The sequence below is a fragment of the Triturus cristatus genome, chromosome 5_2 (assembly GCF_964204655.1).
Source record: "Triturus cristatus chromosome 5_2, aTriCri1.1, whole genome shotgun sequence".
Taxonomy (NCBI): Eukaryota; Metazoa; Chordata; class Amphibia; order Caudata; family Salamandridae; genus Triturus; species Triturus cristatus.
In genome coordinates, this window is record NC_140588.1 from 1020033796 (window position 1) to 1020051485 (window position 17690).

Below are 17690 nucleotides of genomic sequence, written 5' to 3' on the forward strand. Positions count from 1 at the left end.
AAAGGTTTCTTGAATGAACGGCTTTGTGGGAGATCATAGAATGGAATATTCGCAGAAATAATAGAGATGAATGACGAAAGTTAATGATGTGCATTCAGTGGCATTTATGTGCATTCTACAGCTTTTATATTAAGTTTACTTTAGTGAAAGTAACTTTTTGCAAACTAGCTTTCAATCATTCTAATGATTTTTCTCTCTATTTTTCACTGTAAGTCAGAGTGTTGCGATGGATCAGAGAATTTAGAATTTTTTAAAAAGGGCTGATTTTGGATTATGGCGGACAGGATACTCCATCACAATGGCATTGGAGTATTCGCTCTGGCAAACTAAGTGCACACCTACATGATTTAGAGGTCAGAGGACCTTAAGTATGTTGAAGATGAAGTCTACTCCAGCTATGTCGCCGACATACTCCTCCAAAAGCCCAACAGAGTACAGGCCGTCGGAGGTTAACGCATAACACTATCCGCCTTATTTAGAGTGGGCAGTGTTATGTAGTTTTTTATGCAATCCATCACTGCCAGGTTAAACCTGGTGGTGAAGGACAGTAGAAGTAACGAATAATGACCCTCACACCATGGGAGAGAACTTCCATGGAGTAGGAGGTCATTAGTTATCAATTTTTCAAAAATGTAAAACTTTATAAAATGAAGGGCTGTCTGTCAAAATTATACATATCACAAAAAAAGAGGGGGGACCAGAGAGCTAATTAAGGTCCAGTGTCCATGCTCCCTATAGTAACATGTAAACCCAAAAGGGACACTGTTCCTGTGGCCAGGCGCAAAAAGTCACCCATGCCCAAAAAGAAGAGAAAAGGAAAAAGAGTGAAAGGAAATCCTAGGTGGAGGACCCACTCAACTAATGGAAGACCACTCTTTGTCCTCTAATGCCCTCACACACCCCAAAGGGTGTCATGCTTCATCGTCGGGCAGTGCTCCTCGTAGGGCCGGCGCTGCAATTCCCTACGGGCCCCCGAAGGGTCACTTTGTCGGATATCTTTTAAGGACTGCCGGATGATGCATGCGGGTGTGTGGGGAGTGGGTCCTCTGTGGAGGATAGAAACAGTGCGTGCAATTGTGTGAAAAATTAATAAAGGGTCATCATGCAGCCAATGTAAAACAGATTTACCCTTAGCAGAATCTGACTGCTAAATAAAATATTCCCCTGAAGGCATACTATGCCCAGGTGTCGTTGGTCATAGGTCGACATGTTTCGCGCCTCTATCGCCATAAGGGTCGTTTGCGCTTCTTCAGGACCAGAACTACAATGAAAGTGCACGTGAAACACAACCAATAAAATGCCCTCCATGCAGATCAGGGCGATAACCTGTATACCCTCACTGTGGTTACAGCGTAATGATGAGAGCCGCTCCTGATCAGCACCTGGAAAAGAAAAAACAGGATAGACAACAGGCATGTGCATCAGTAAAACTTGATGCATCATTCCGGTGCCACAGCTGTGTGCACAACAACCACATAAAATAAAGAAATAGGTACACGGGTAACACCAGTGCATTAGTGGTGCTAGATGGAATGATAACATAAAAATGCTGCCTAGAAACCATAAATATGTATGACAATAAATGATGCCAAAAAATTAAGGGTTAAGTGAAGGCAAAATAACCTAAACTCCAACTGGTTCTCGTCTGAGATAAATGCCACAGAAAGGGAGCGTCGAGGCCTTACCGAACTGTACCAAGACGATCGCTCCACAGACTGGAGGCATGGACTGCCCGCAAGTACCGGGCTGAAACGACAATGATATGAACAGACAAGCTGTAAATTGCGTATCCCTAGCTAAGTGAAAAGCCAACAATTAAATGAATAAAGCTCCGTATTGAAATGACTATAAATCATAGTCAACTCACGGTTCTGCCCCGGTAGTGGCCCCTATGAGCCCACCCCATCCATACACTGCCAGTTAGCAATGTGAAAAGGCAGCGAACGCGGTTCTAGGAGTCAAGGGGCAGGCTACAGGGCGGATACCCTTTCCGGGGATACCGGATAAAGATAGAACAGGTTGCGCATGTGCAACTGGTGATCAGGAGTGCGCATGCGTGTTACAGGAGAACTACTCCCTCTCCTCATAATATATCCGTCAATGCCGGCAATGTAAAAAGTGGTTCGTGTCGCCTAGCGTGCTTAAATATGCATGCAAGGGCGTCAAGTTGCCGTGCAAACAGGAACTATCGTAAGCTAACCTCCGACCCCGTACATTGTCATGGGAGTACCCCTGCAATGCCGATTCAGTTATGATAAACCGAACAAAAAAACCGAATAAAAAAAGGAGCCTGATAATTTAAACACCCCTGCTGGGAAAAATTGAGAAAAGAAATAACAAATAAAAAGGAGCGTATCAAAATAAACAATATTTTATAACTGTGTCCTATTGTTATAGAACAAAAATTAGAAGACTTAAAGGGGACATAATGGATATACTAAACCCTGTAAGCCCACATCCAAGTCATATAGCAGAAAAGGGGGGGGGGGAAGGGAGAAATTTGCCCAAAGTGTCGCAACGTATGGAACAATACGCATTCCACCACTAGCAGTATAGTGAGTCCTTGTGTACCTATAAGAAAAGAAAGAAAGAAAAGAAAAGAATGGGTCCCACGGCTGAGCCGCCGTACTTTATCTATATCATAAAAAAAGAGGGGGGACCAGAGAGGTAATTAAGGTCCAGTGTCCATGCTCCCTATAGTAACATGTAAACCCAAAAGGGACACTGTTCCTGTGGCCAGGCGCAAAAAGTCACCCATGCCCAAAAAGAAGAGAAAAGGAAAAAGAGTGAAAGGAAATCCTAGGTGGAGGACCCATTCAACTAATGGAAGACCACTGTTTGTCCTCTAATGCCCTCACACACCCCAAAGGGTGTCATGCTTCATCATCGGGCAGTGCTCCTCGTAGGGCCGGCGCTGCAATTCCCTACGGGCCCCCAAAGGGTCACTTTGTCGGAGATCTTTTAAGGACTGCCGGATGATGCATGCGGGTGTGTGGGGAGTGGGTCCTCTGTGGAGGATAGAAACAGTGCGTGCAATTGTGTGAAAAATTAATAAAGGGTCATCATGCAGCCAATGTAAAACAGATGTACCCTTAGCAGAATCTGACTGCTAAATAAAATATTCCCCTGAAGGCATACTATGCCCAGGTGTCCTCCACCTAGGATTTCCTTTCACTCTTTTTCCTTTTCTCTTCTTTTTGGGCATGTCAAAATTATACAACATTGACAGGAACCACCTGCCACAGCTAAGAGTTGCGTGCAGGGCTGGCGGACAACTCTAAATTTGGTGGGCGGAGGACATCGGAATGGTGCGAGCAATGTTCTTCACCATCCCAACAGGGTATTATGCACCTGTCAAATTCAAAATCATCCCTATACTCTTTAACCCCTTCGGTGCCACGCCCTTTCCCCCTCCTGTGCCGGGCGTTTCATACGCGGGTGGGGTTTATGACGAGATAGTCTCGTCATGGCCACAGCGCGACCGTGCTCCATGACGAGACTATCTCGTCATGGGCACAGAAGAGGTTAAGGCGACAAAATAAGCTTTATCAGAGCATTGGGCCAACATGGAGGACTAAGACGTATATTAACAAGCTCTGACATAGCAAATAGATGCAGTTTGTTTTATGAGTATGTGTTCTTTGCTGTAATGTGCATAGTTGATTGTGTGGTATGTTTGGATACACAAATGGAGAACACTTGCGGAGGACCATTTGCACACAGGCAACATACAGATGACATACCATGCAGACTCACATGCAGTGAGAAAACACACATATGGGCAAATGCAATTATAGGTGGATTTTGGTTAGATGCATCATTGACTGGAGTGGTGGCTGTGTAGTTGTACACAAGGATGGCAAGATGGCTGCATATGCATATCTAGGGCAGACCTTTACAGGTCTTGTATGCAACTTTCTACCCCTGCAGCATGCAAGCTCTAACAAGGCCACAGCCAGGGTTCTGGCAGGCCAGGGACATAGCCCTGGGCTTGGGTCCAGCTGCCAGCCTATGACGTTCCAAAGTACTTAGGACACAGTTCCTGGCAGGAGCTTCTCTGCTACTATGCGCTGAAAGACTCTGGGCCCAATCACAAGAGTAATCTGAGACAAAAGTCTACATTTACGACTTTTGGTATTCACAGAAGGCACTTACGATTTTTGGTATTCACATAAAACACTTACGACTCCTATCTTTACGTCTGCAGTCGGGTCGTACTCTCCACATCCGGACCATACTCTCCGGCTAAGGCCGTACTCTCTGGCTCGAGCCGTAATCTCTGGCTCAGGCCGGATAAAGTGTAATCAATGGGCTGGAATGCAATTTTTACAAAAAGGAACATTAGGATTGTGTGATAAATATTAGAGGAGGTCATGAAAAATAGTTTGGACAGGGAAAAGGGTATGGCCAGACACTACATCATAACCCAGAAAAGTTTGCTCCTTTGCATCATGGTACATGCAGTGCACAATATGCGTTCTGCCCAGTCTTGACTGCGGTGTCAACACTACATTAAACACTAAGGGGAGCGCCCTTGCTGTTGACTGTGGTGTTGACACTACAGTCAACACTGAAGGGAGAACAAATTGTACCATGATACAAAGCAGCAAACTTTTCTGGGTTATGATGTAGTGTCTAGCCATAACCTTTTCCCTGCCCAAATTATTTTTCATGACATCCTCTACCATTTATCACACATTCCTAACGTTTCTTTTTGTAAAAGAGACCATTGAACTGCAAACCGTATTTACAAGATGGTCACCACAAGTCTTGCATTTCAAGACTTGTGCTGGAAATGTGCATGCATGTGGAGCAGCCATTTTTGAATTTTTGGGCTTTTCCAATGATTGTTATAAATTCAAAAAGCACTTGCAAAGCCAAAATATTACTATGCATATCGAGCTGGGGCTACATACAAAGCAGTGTTGATGGGGGTTCAATGGTTGCCACATACTGCATTGGGGTAGTGGGGAGGTCGGTGGAGGCATAAAGAGACAATGGTGGGGGCAGCAGCCAATGTTTGAAGGAGGGCTGACCAAAAACCCACCCTTCTGCAGTGGATGTATGTATGTATATTTGTAAGTGTTTGAGCACCTTGAGTTTTACAGCTATGTGTAAATGAGACCTAAAAGCAGACATGAAATGAACCTTGATGGTTCCAGACCTCTGGGCTTCAGTTTGAAGGGGCATTTTGGTGGACCTGGATGCACTTTGGCACCGCTGATACTAACAACAACAACAACAAGAATTTGTGAAGCGCAACATATGTTCCGAAGAGTGTACCAGCACTAGAACTATAGGGCAGTTAATTAGGGCAAATCAAAAGGCCAAGTCTTGAATTATTTTCTTAAATGCCAACTCAGACATTTAAAGATGCTGCTCAAGAGGTAATTTGTTTCAGGCAGTCGATGCCAAAAAGGAGAAAGAACAACCTCCTTTCCTTGACCGATTAATCCTTGGCACAACTGCCAAGGCTAACTGAGACGAGCGAAGCTCCCTCGTGGGTGAATAAAACTGTCCTCTAGCTTCAAGATTTTGAGGGCTACATGATATAGGGCTCTCTGGGGCATATTTACTAGGAAGTTGGGGAGCGCGGCGTTAGCCACCTTGGCTTAACGCCGCACTCCTCCACTTCCAAAACGCAGGGCTGCACCGTATTTACAAAGATACTGCGCAGCCCTGCGTTTCCCCCTGCACTGGAGCTAATTTTAGCTGCTTAGCGCCAATGCAGACACCCTTGCACCATAGTGCAAGGGTGCCTGCATTGTATGGGGAAAAGTGTTTATATGCAGGAAGATATCCCTTCCTGCACATGAACAATCTGAAATGGTATTTTGAAACTTCTATGTGTGCTTCCTAATGCAGCACACATAGGAGTTGCAAAACATCATTTTTTTTTAATTGATTGTTTATGTGCAGAAAGGGTGACCTTCGTCCACATAAACAATGAATGGCCTTTTGCTGTTTTTATATGTGCTGCACAATGCAACACAAATTGAAATGGCATAAATGAGGAGAAATGAAACATTTCTCCTCATTGTTCCTGTTTAAGACCAGGTTTTCCCTGGTCTTATTTTTGGAGCTGCCCCATATTTACACTTCCCTTGTAAATATGGAGCAGCGTCAAAATCAATTTATGTTGTGGTGTGACTCCCACCACAACACCCATTGCCCTCCCCTTTCATGCTAAGTATAGCGTGAAAAGGGGCCCTGTTTACAAGCCAGCATTAAGCCACATAAAGCGGCTTAACACTGCCTTGTAAATACGGTTAAGCCAATAAAAGTGATGTTCCTGTGGCGATAGGGGCTTGCAAATATTTCCCTCTGAGTCGAAAGAAGTGCTTTAAACAGGATCCGTTTCCTGACAGGAAGGAAATGAAGATAAAGCAAAACTGGAGTTTTAAAAGCAAGCTTAAGGAGTAGTTTTGCAGCCACGTTTTGTATGTCCTGAAGCCTGTTAATCAGTTAGTCAGACAGGTCTAGGTAGAGAACATTAGCGTAATTCATTCTAAAAATAAGACCTGAACCACCGCTTTCCTAGCAGGTAAAGGCAACTATGCAAACATTTTTTTAATGAACAAAGCAGCCCAAAACTTGTCCCCACCAGCATCGAGACGTGAGGGTGAAAGGAGAGCTGATTATCCAGATTAATCACCAAGTTTGACCACTTCGGTATAAGAGGCTAGAGGAGTACACTTGGGTGATTTCAAAGGAGACACCAGCCCAAAAAGAAGGACCTCAGCCTTATCTGCATTGCACATAAACTGGTTCTGTTGCCTCCAATTAAAAACTGCTCCCAAACATAATTTGATGCAACCAGAGTCAATCTCTTCACTTTTATTGAAGGAGCAAAGCAGCTGTGTGTCATTGCCTTACAAAATTATCTTTGCTCCGAAGGATTCGACCAACTGCACCAAAGGATTCATGTAAATATTAAAAAGTGCAGAGCTCAAGGCAGAGCCTTGCGGCACCCCCACTTCTACAGCGTTCGCGCCGGACGAGAAAGGAGGCATTCAGACATCTTGACATCTATTCTCCAAAAAGGATTATTTTCAACCAGCTAGCACAAGGCCTGGTAAATGAATGGCCGGTCAACAAAGAAGAAGCAGAGAGTGAGATCCCATATCAAATGTCACCAGTAAAACTGATAGTATCAGCACAACTTTGCTACCCATATCAAGGGTACCTTTAATGTGTTCTGTCACCTCCAAAAGAGCAGTTTGATGATCAAATTAGGCCGAAACCAACAAACAAAAAAACTTCTACAAAACCTTCATGAGTATCAGAAGTAGAGAGATCGGTCTATAGTTCGACAAAAAGCTAGGATCGGTGGAGGATTTTTTCAAAAGACGGAGAATATTTCCCTGCTTGCGAGCTAAAGGAACAACAGCCTTAGAAAGCGAATCCTTAAATAACTTGTTCACCACAGGATTGATCACATCCACCCTCATGACCAACAAATCTGTGGGACACAGATCAGTTGATGAGTGAGATTACTATTCTTTACTATAAATTAGCTGCCATCAGCCAAGCCTGGGTCCAGCAGATTAAGGAACACAACCCCTAAGGACTAAGGGTGAGGAGACCAGTGCAGGTCTCCGAACTGAAGGTTTAAGCAAGGGATGACCCTGAAAAGTATGAATCTGCCCAAAGATTTCCTCAGGATCCCTCTGCCATTGTTACCAGAGGCCAGTTTATGCGAATATCAAGGCTGCTTAGTCTTGATTCTACCTTATACCTCTTTCTCTTACCACCTTATACTCAGTCAATTACCTTCCGGTAATCATCATTACCTTGAGCACCCTTTCTCTCATACTAATAATTACTTTATGTGGTGTTCAATATCTATCCAGGCACCAAGTGACCTAGCTGCAGCCAATCAAAATGTAACCAAAATAAACATGCTCTGTCCTCCTCAGTGCCCCTCCTTCCAGTATGGCAATAAACAGGGTTGGAGCCCACCACGCATCCTACATATCCCAAGCTGTAAGGAAATCCAGGTAATGAATGGGGACTGGGAGGGAGGGCCTTAAGTATTGGTATGAGAAAACAAGGATTTTGAGTATGAAGATTACCAGTAAGTAATTGACTCATTACATCTCAACCCCATTTTCTCCTACAATTGAGTCTATACCAGAGTTATTACCTACAACCTGATTCCTTAATACATAATAGCAAATTCTCATTTGATGCAAACAGAAATGTTAATGTAATACCATGAGTTTACACATGATCAGGGTATAGCGGCTACCTATAGTCTGGAACTACATTTCAAAGATTCAACAATTCCCACATCTAACCGATAATGTGAAACCATGGTAGATGCTGTAGACCAACGAGTTACTTTCCAAATGTCCAAAACAGAAGGCCACAAGCTTCAGCTTAGGAAGCAGTCAGTACAAACAAGAATTCTAATCCACTATTTTAAAATTGGAGTAGAGGTCTTTTGCCTATTACAAAAAGCAACTCAGGACCATTTTCACCCTTATTAGGTCTCTTCAGTCGAATGTAGCTTGATTGCAGTGGCACAGTGATAATGGGATCACACTGAAGTATACAAAAAAAGTGATGAACAGTATTGAGTTGTTTGTGCTCTAGTTCAGAGCGGATCTGCAGAAAGAAAGAAAGATGCCTTTTGACTGGAAACTGGAAATAGTCGGGAACACTTCCCAAGCTTTGATAGAGGACAAGGGGGCTTGAAGTTCTGGCTTCTGCCAAAAAAAGGCTGACTGGACTTATTTCTTCTAGTATGAAATTGAAATTTTAATCTGCTCTGATGTCTTATCCTTGATGTTCTTCAAGGGGGATCTAGGTTAACTCGAACTCTAAACAGTAGTGCATGCTTCTGGATTTTGCAAACACCCTTCTCAACATAACGTCTAATTGGTGCTCAAACAGCATACTTCTAGAAAAAGGCATTTGGAGTAAACCTGCATTTAGACCCCCTCTGCTTTTCAATCTCCCAAACTAATTTGTTGCTGGGCAGTCACATTAAAAACCATAGAAAATGCAGATGGGTTCAGAATATCACAAGATACATCAGAAGAAATATGGCCTGCATCTCCCTATTTGGGAATATGTCAGAGCACTCCACAGTTTCCTGAAGTTGAAACCGAAGTTAAAGCTTGGATATCTGTTACCAGAAATTGGAAAGCTAAAGCACATATATTGTTGCCCCTAAAGCAAGGTTTAAATCTGAATAACGCTTCTTCAGGGATGGTGCTGCCGTATGGTCTACAAAGTCTGGTACTGAAACCACTTCAGCTATCACATTAAAACGGTCTGCCAGGTTAGCCAAAATTGGATCGATTTTAATAGATGCAGGTATTGCCATATCACCCAGGGATATGTTATGTTATGTTATATACATTTATTACGCACACAGTTACTCAAGAGTATCCCGGCGCGAGTATAAAAGATATAAAAATAAGACTGAAACTTTAGATGATCTGATTTTTCTGGATTTGTCTACTCTCTCTTAATTTCTTTGGATATAGCCAAACAAGTAGGAGGGTGGAATTGTAGTTGTTACTTGATTACTTGGCATTTCATCCTCTATCGGAATCTGAAGATTATCTTCCAGATAACTAAATCGAGAAGGAAGTCCAGCCTTCTAAACAAATTTAGTTTTATGAACTGTTTCAGAAACGTAAATCTCTTTCTTCTCATATTCAGGAGATGGCCTGGGGGAAAGAGACGATGGTGAACAAATATTCACCCAAGAAACCCAAGAAGAGTAAGCGAAGAAGTAGAATAGCGGTTGCTAGGGTTATTCTTTGACACTTGACGGGCATCTGATAAAGAAGAAATTAGAAATGTCATTTGTTCCTCAGAGTGCTCCAAACCTCCAGAAATAGGGGCATGAGTAGACTGATCTTATCTGCTTCCTTCCCCATCACCATCATCATATTTTGCTTCCACCCACCACAGCATTCAGGATGGGTCAGTTTGGCGTCAAGTGTGAAGCACATTTTGGAGCATGCTCGCAGCACAGTCATTTTATGTTGGGATGCCACTAATCATGAGTTAAGCCTTTAGCTTCCCATGCATGCTAACCAGCAGAGGAGACCCTTTCCAGGAATATGTCCCAATGCATATAGGAACCATGTGTCTGTCAGATTCCACAGCAGTGATGGGCATGGGGTTGTGAATTTGGCAACACTCACATGAACTCCCAGCAAACAAACCAATAAAATACAATCAGTAACGGAAGGCTCAGCGCCTGTGGTAATTACAATTGCAGTGTGTCATCTGGGCTTTCAGTTGTACTGGAGCAGCGCAATTTAGACAACAGCCTTATACGTCATGAAAATACAATTATATACATGCGTTTGACATTATATTCACTGTGTGCCATAACTTCATTAACGTGTGTCAAGCATTAAAATTCATTAATGAAATGTATTAACTGTATGAACTAAAGATTTATGTGCACTAATGTTCACTTCAAACATGAAATCATTTATTCTTTATTCATGTTTTACACTTACACTTCAAGCTATATTGAATTTAGTTTAAAAGTTATATTTGTATATGTAAACATGTACTCCTTTACCCGTGTTTAGCCTTTATTCTGAAAGCTAAACGCCCACATTTATAACCATTTATTCCAAGTGCATATTAAATGCTCAACTAAAGTTAGCCTGACTACAGGCTCAGTAGAAATGCACTTTGCTTTGCCAAAATGTTCTTTCTTTTTTTGCAGGCAGTGAACGTCGAGAAACAATGATTGAAAGAAGCCTTCTGTTTATCATTTACCAGGACGACAAGATGCTCAAGGTTGAGAACCTCAGTCTAACTTTGATGCATTGGGAAACTGAAGTAATGCTGCAGATGCACTTGAGTAACGGTATGATTGGCTCCTGGTGGTGTGAAAGGAGATAAGGACATTTCTGCATCTCCGTTTACTTTTAAATTGGTGTCACAGACTTAGAGTTACTGCAGATTTCCTTAGACTTAGAGAAGTACAGAACTCTCTGCTTGCGTATTCTTGCAAGTGTGAAGCTTTATCCTAAACACTAATTTCTTTTTTCCAAGGCTTCTACTGAAGTCTGATTATGCTCCTTAAATAGCGACCCTTGGTTGATGCTCTGTAAATGATTTATGTTGAGTAGGGAGAAGGGAAGTTTCTCAATGGAACACCTGGTTGCATGAATCTGTTTCTTTATTGTGGTGGTTATCACAGTTCTGTACCTCATTCTATTTCAACTAAACCTACTGAGGTGTTTCAGCTTATCTGCTTTATTGCTGTACTTTTTGAACTTACTTTTGGTTTGCATATATACTGGATGGATTGGCAATCCAAAATAAAACCCTTTAACTATATTTGGCGACTCTTGGTTCTTATTGTGGAGTCGCATTGGCTCTGCAAATCAGAAATGTATTATGGATATCTACTGCCTTTAAATGCTTTACACCAACCAACAAAAGTCTATATGACCAATGGAGGAAAATCTTTGATAATCTGACTAAGAGATTGCATTGTAAATCCCGGTACTCTTTCAGAACCATCATGCATGCCAGGCAGAAGAGGCACAGTATTGATCACCAGACAGCCCATTTAGTATTAAAGTTGGCATGTACATATTCCAGCTTTTTATTAAGAGCTCTTGGGCTCTGCAGCCCTCAGAAGCCTGCAACTTTAGAACTTTCTTTTGGTTTGCATATATACTGTATTGATTGGTATTCCAAAATAAAACCCTTTAACTATATTTGGTGACTCTTGTTTCTTATTATGGAGTCACATTGGCTTCCAAAATCAGAAGTGTATTATTTTGTCTACTCCCTTTAAATCCTTCATATCAACCAACAAAGGTCAATACAACCAATGGGGACAAATCGTCGATGAGCTAACTAAGAGATTACTTTGTAAGGACCAGCGCTCTTTCAGAACCATCATGCATACAAAGCAGGACAGGCACATTATTGGGCACCAGACAGCCCATTTAGGTTTAAAGTTGCCCTGTACATCAAGTTTCCATTAAGAGCTCCCAGGCTCTGCAGCCCTCGGAACCTGCAGCTTTAGTCTCTAAATGCTTTTAGAAGTTGATATTAAATACTTCTGTTTTAATAATCATAGGAACCGAGCAGTTGGCTTGGTGCAGTGGCATCACAGCTGTTTATCAGTGCTCAGAGACAACCAGTTGATGGACGTGAAAAATGGCCGCGGCGTTGTAGCATTATTTGAGTCTCAGAACACTCTGGTTTTCCAAGCTTGAGCTTGAGGTGAAAATTAACAGTCAATGAGCTGCCTGAAAGAGAGTCATATTTTTTAACTATTGATAATAAAGGGCTTGGCCTATGTCCCTCCGAACCTGGGTATACAGTATTGCAAAGCTACATTGATTTCTGTTGGGAAGAGCAATTTCTTTTTTTTTAATATATATATAATGCTTATGTCAAATAACTTTCAACAAATCAATAAATGATTGACACAACACCCGGGTCTGTAGTTATTTGGTGCATTTTTATTCATATATCTAAGTTATGCAATAGTATGAGAATTAAAGGGGATTTGATTGCGGAGGTGAGACCATGCATCTGGCCGCTGAGATCTGAGAGACTCTCGCTGGGATCTTGTTGGAGTATTGCACTTATTATTATTATTATTATTATTAGTTACATTTATAGGGCGCACAGCTACCCTTGACAGGGTTTCCCTGAAGAGAATCCCAAGGGGATCTTACAATCAAGTAATAGTGGTACTTATTTCAGGGGTCCAAGGTAGTATTGTGGATACGATTGATCCCTTTTCTGTACTCCATCCCAGCTGGGAGGGGTCACATTTGCTTAATCTGAACACCAAGTGTTTGTTCACTATCCAGGCTGATTCCACATTTATAGTTCTGAGGAAGACCCGTTGTGATGGTTGAACAGGAACACATACCATTAGGGTTGAAACAGCATTGATATTAATACTAATGCCTGAAATACCAGCAAATAGTACAATAGGCATTGTCTTTTGAGCTGACGTGATATGGAAAATGAACATCTTGTCAAATCAACTGTCCACACATTATGTTTGTCATTTGTTGTTTTTAGATTCACAAGATCACGCTGTGCCACATTGTCAATGAGTCACTTGTATGTCACTTTTGTATAACAGCTTTGTTTGAAACTTTAATTCTCATACTATTTTATTACTTTGGTATATAAAATACTTTTAACTAAGCATATATGTATTTGTGTTTATATAGCACTTACTACGGTCAGTTTTGTGTGTGTGTGTGTGTACTTAGAGGAGCTATGTTTATATTAGAAGGCTCCAATGCAGCCATGTGACTCCTAATTCAACCTTAAAGGGGCTATTCATGCAATATACAATTGCATGAATATAGATGATCAGCATGGACATAACCCAGACACAATCTGTGCACTTAACATATGCAGAACTGCTGGGTTTCCCAGGTCCATGCGTGATGTGCTGCTCCAGTCCAGGTTTTTCCCTTTGAATTCTGGGACTTGTAGTCCTGTTTTATAATGTAATACACAAGACTACAAGTCCCAGAATCCAAAGAAAAACATGGATTGGAGCACTACTTCACACATGGACCTGGGAAACTCGGCACACAACACACACATGAGGTACACACACATACACACACACATTACACACAATCAAATAAGTGATATTCATTCTTCGCAAACTTGAATCTAGATTCCATACAGCTCATTGACAAAGTTCACAATCCAAATCTACCACATTTTTACACTCCACCACAGATACATTTTTCACACCTGCACAATAAAATACAGAATCGCTGCTTGCATTTTTGCGGCTTGCAGATAATTTATAGTCCTTGTACAATTTAAACACAATTACACACTTTAAAAACAATCTTATGAACATTTTCACACTGTTTTAGCAATACAATTTAGACACAACCTGTAGGGAAATTCCTACCTCAAGCTGCACATAAAAGGCAACCTGCACTCTGATTCTTCACGAAAGCTGTACTGAAATTGTGCATTTTGCAGACAAAGTGCACACAAAGTTTGGGCACCCTGTACAAAAGCACACACTTACAAAGGATGTGATAATTTAACCAGTACACAAGCCCTGCATGGGTAACTTGTGCAGACTTGATGTAAATATTATGCACACAACCGTCTCTCAACCTGTATACTAGCTGTGTACACCACTTGCAAACATCCTCTGTACCTAACCTGTACGTTAGCGCTGCACATGACAAACACAAAAACACACAAATAGACATGTTCTGTATATTCTTCATTTCTCATAGTTATATTTTCTAAAGCATGGATAGCAAGTTATGAGTGTTGTATCTAATAGTTCACTAAACACCACATCTACGGAGAGGACACTGACAAGAATTTGTGTTTTTCTGCCACCGCTTTTAAGCACCCTCACCAAATAGAAACAAGCATTTGCAATGCAATCGGTCTCGGCTTTGGGAACCTATATGTATTTACCTATGCAGCACATTAGCCTGGGTGCTGAACATCTACTGTTCCTTAAAATGGAGGGAGAGTAAACTGCATGACACGCCAGGTATGGGAACACATGGAGAGAAATATTGCCTTTCAGCAGGAAATGGTATAGTCCAAAGCTCTGTTTTTAATTTAAAATCAGGGCCTTCGGTGGTCATATCACTGAAAATACAAGATTTGAAAAAGATATTTTTGTCTACGGGTGCTCTTGGAAGACAATTTCTATGGACTGGAATCTAGAGAATGCTAAAGTGATTCTGATATTTTACTGACCTCTGCTGGTCGTTTTCTATCAAGACAAATAGAGGCAGTTAAACATAAAAAAAGTCCTTAAGCGGAAGCAGACAAGTCCTAGGGCTAATCTCCAGAGCCCACATAGTACCTACAAATATAAGTATGTAATAAGTATATACTAAAGTATATACAAGAGGTCTCGAATGCTCGACTTAAGCACACAAAGGGGAAAGAAGGAGGATGAGAAAGACTTACGTACCGTCACAAAGGGAGACAACATGAACCAGCAAGAGGAATAAACGAGCCAAGGGTGTCAGGTACTGGATTAAAGAGGACTGGGGTGGTTTCAATTCTAGAGAGCCCTGGTATTCAGCCTGCCGACATTTATTTAATAGGGCTTCTGAGCAGAGCTTTGGGCACTGGTACTCATTATTTGACAAATTAAGCAGTGACGCATCTGAAAAATTATTTTCCTTTGACGATGCACACAGCACTCATCCCACTGTGGCGCACTGCTTTCCTATTCACATTCCACTCGCAGGCTCCCGCACCCCACATGTGGAAGTGCTTCGGACTTGTGCTCTGACCAACTTGCTCCTTTAATGGGCTGTAATGGAAGTGAAGTTCATTGTGCGCTGCAGGGCTCGGGGTTTACTGCTCCGGTGTCCCGTTGGGAGAAACACCGAGCAGCTGAAGCACTAGGCAGAAAACGCGAAAATTACCCGAGAGCATAGCTGCCAAGGTTTTAGGTTGCTATGTGTGACATTTTCATAATTTCTGTGTAATTATTAGTGCCATTAGAACCACTATGAGTGACACTTTTCTCGCCAGGAAAATAAACCAATAAAAGATGAGGGAAACATAAATATCAGAAATCTGACCCATTTGAGCAACGAGAAACTCTAAGATCTTAAAACCGCTGCAAATTCATGAGGTGGCTGAGTCATAATTACAACCAAATTATCAAAATATCATACATAGCAATCTGAAGCCTTGGCAGATATGAAAAAGGGCGAGCATCACTTCACATGACATAGCATTGAAGACCATGCCCATACTTCTGTTCTTGACACCAAGTCTTGTTTACTTAAATATTTCATAAAAGTGATAGGAAGTATGTGTTTTATTCTATTGCTATTTTATTGTTTCTCTTGTACAATGCTGATCATATAATAAACTTGTGAATTTTGGTTGGCATAATGTACTGACTAATAAGAATAAAAAGGCAGAAGCAATGCCAATTAGGCAAAAATAAAAGAAAAGGAGCATGGTAAAACAAGGAGAATAAAAAAAATCACTTTTACCAGGTGGTGTATGTTGTCCAAGACGAGGCCATGCAAAAAATTAATGTTATGAGAAAAGGTTCTTCACTTGGAGTGGTGTGAACTAAGTCTTTAAAGCTGTCACTGCAGGGGCCACCGTATTCTTAAGCGAATGCTGTAAGCAGGAAAGTAAGACTTGTGAAGTAACCACTAATATTAGCCTCAGATGTCACCACTAGGAAAAAAGAAAAAAAAAAGAAGCGGACAGCTAGAAAGCAGGTCACGTCTCCACTAAGAATTAACACTAAAAGGAGAAAGGACTTGCGTTTATACTGCAGAATCACCTAACAGGGTTGAGAGGCCCTGACACAGAGCCCAGCTGCCTCAGGGCCTATAGCGTACATTAATTAGAGTCAGCTGACTCGCGGACTCTGGCTGGCGCAGTTAGCAGTGTCATGACCACATGGTGCTGGGCAAGCCTCAGGAGAGGCTGGGAGATACACAAAGCAGTCACAACAGGCTTTATTATTTCAAAATGTAACACCAGTGAAGTGAGCAGTCCAGGAGTTTGGCGCACCACAGCTACACAATTCACTTACTTGAACGAGTCAATAAACGAAGAGAACTGCATGTACTCTGTAGCAAAGAGAAACCTTTTAAGTCATTTTAGAAACATACTTACTGCATATTTGCTATGCCGTGGATTTTAGAACAAGCTGCGCACAATTCACCCTGCAGCAGAGTCTCTCTTCCTCCTGCAGAGTACATCTTCTTGCCCACGCTGTCAATCAATCAATCAATCTGTGCTGGGACCTGGGAAATGTCTAGAAGCCCCAAGAGATTGTCACATACAGTAGACTGGTCGGGCCAGAAGAGGTAGGGGACACCTTTGTACTCAGCAAGGAATGTTCGAGTACTTAAATCTCTGTTTTTTTTCAAATTAAATCCCGGACGTTTATTTTACAGTGTAGAAAACACTTAAGCTGCTCTTTTTAACGAATGGATAAACCTTTCCTCTTGAAACAATATCGTGATCGGAATAAGAGGACAATACTCCCTGGGGTGCACAATTGAAAATGTCTGAAATCAGTTCTTAACCCTTTTACCGCGGCGGAAATTCCGCTGCGGTGCGGCACCTTTGATCAGTGGGCGGGGTCGCGTCAGCCAACGGATGTGCGCAGCACTACGGAGGTAGTGCACGCGACGGCCGTTGGCCGACAGAAGCACGCAACGGGTTAAGTGTGTTGGATTGCTGAATTTTACTTAGCCCACATGTATGGAAATAGAGAATTTTCTTATTATGCAGCGTACATTGAAATTATGGTTCTGAGATGGACAGTTTGATTGTCTTGAAAATAAATTGCTGCTAAGTCATTTTGTTTGGAGCTCTTCTGCCCTCTTGTGGGCTCTGTCAGCGCTGACATTGGCGCGGCGAATAAGGGAAAGCCAGAGAGCATAGATTTTCTATTGTCTAATTGCTGTGCCATGGATATTGTCTCATCTACAGGGTAGGTAATATAACGTCGTGACCCTAAAGCACTGCGTGAAACAGATTAGAGTAATACCAACAAGCATTGGCAATGCAATAGTACTCGCATTTAGGCGAGACCTATTGCATTGCAAATAGCAATGCGTGCGGGTGACGAGGCATGGGGGTGGCGGCGAGAAGGCATCGGACTGTGGGAGGGGGGGGCACAGGAAGAAACTAGTCTGTGCTGTGAAGGGGTCAGTAGCCGTGGAAGG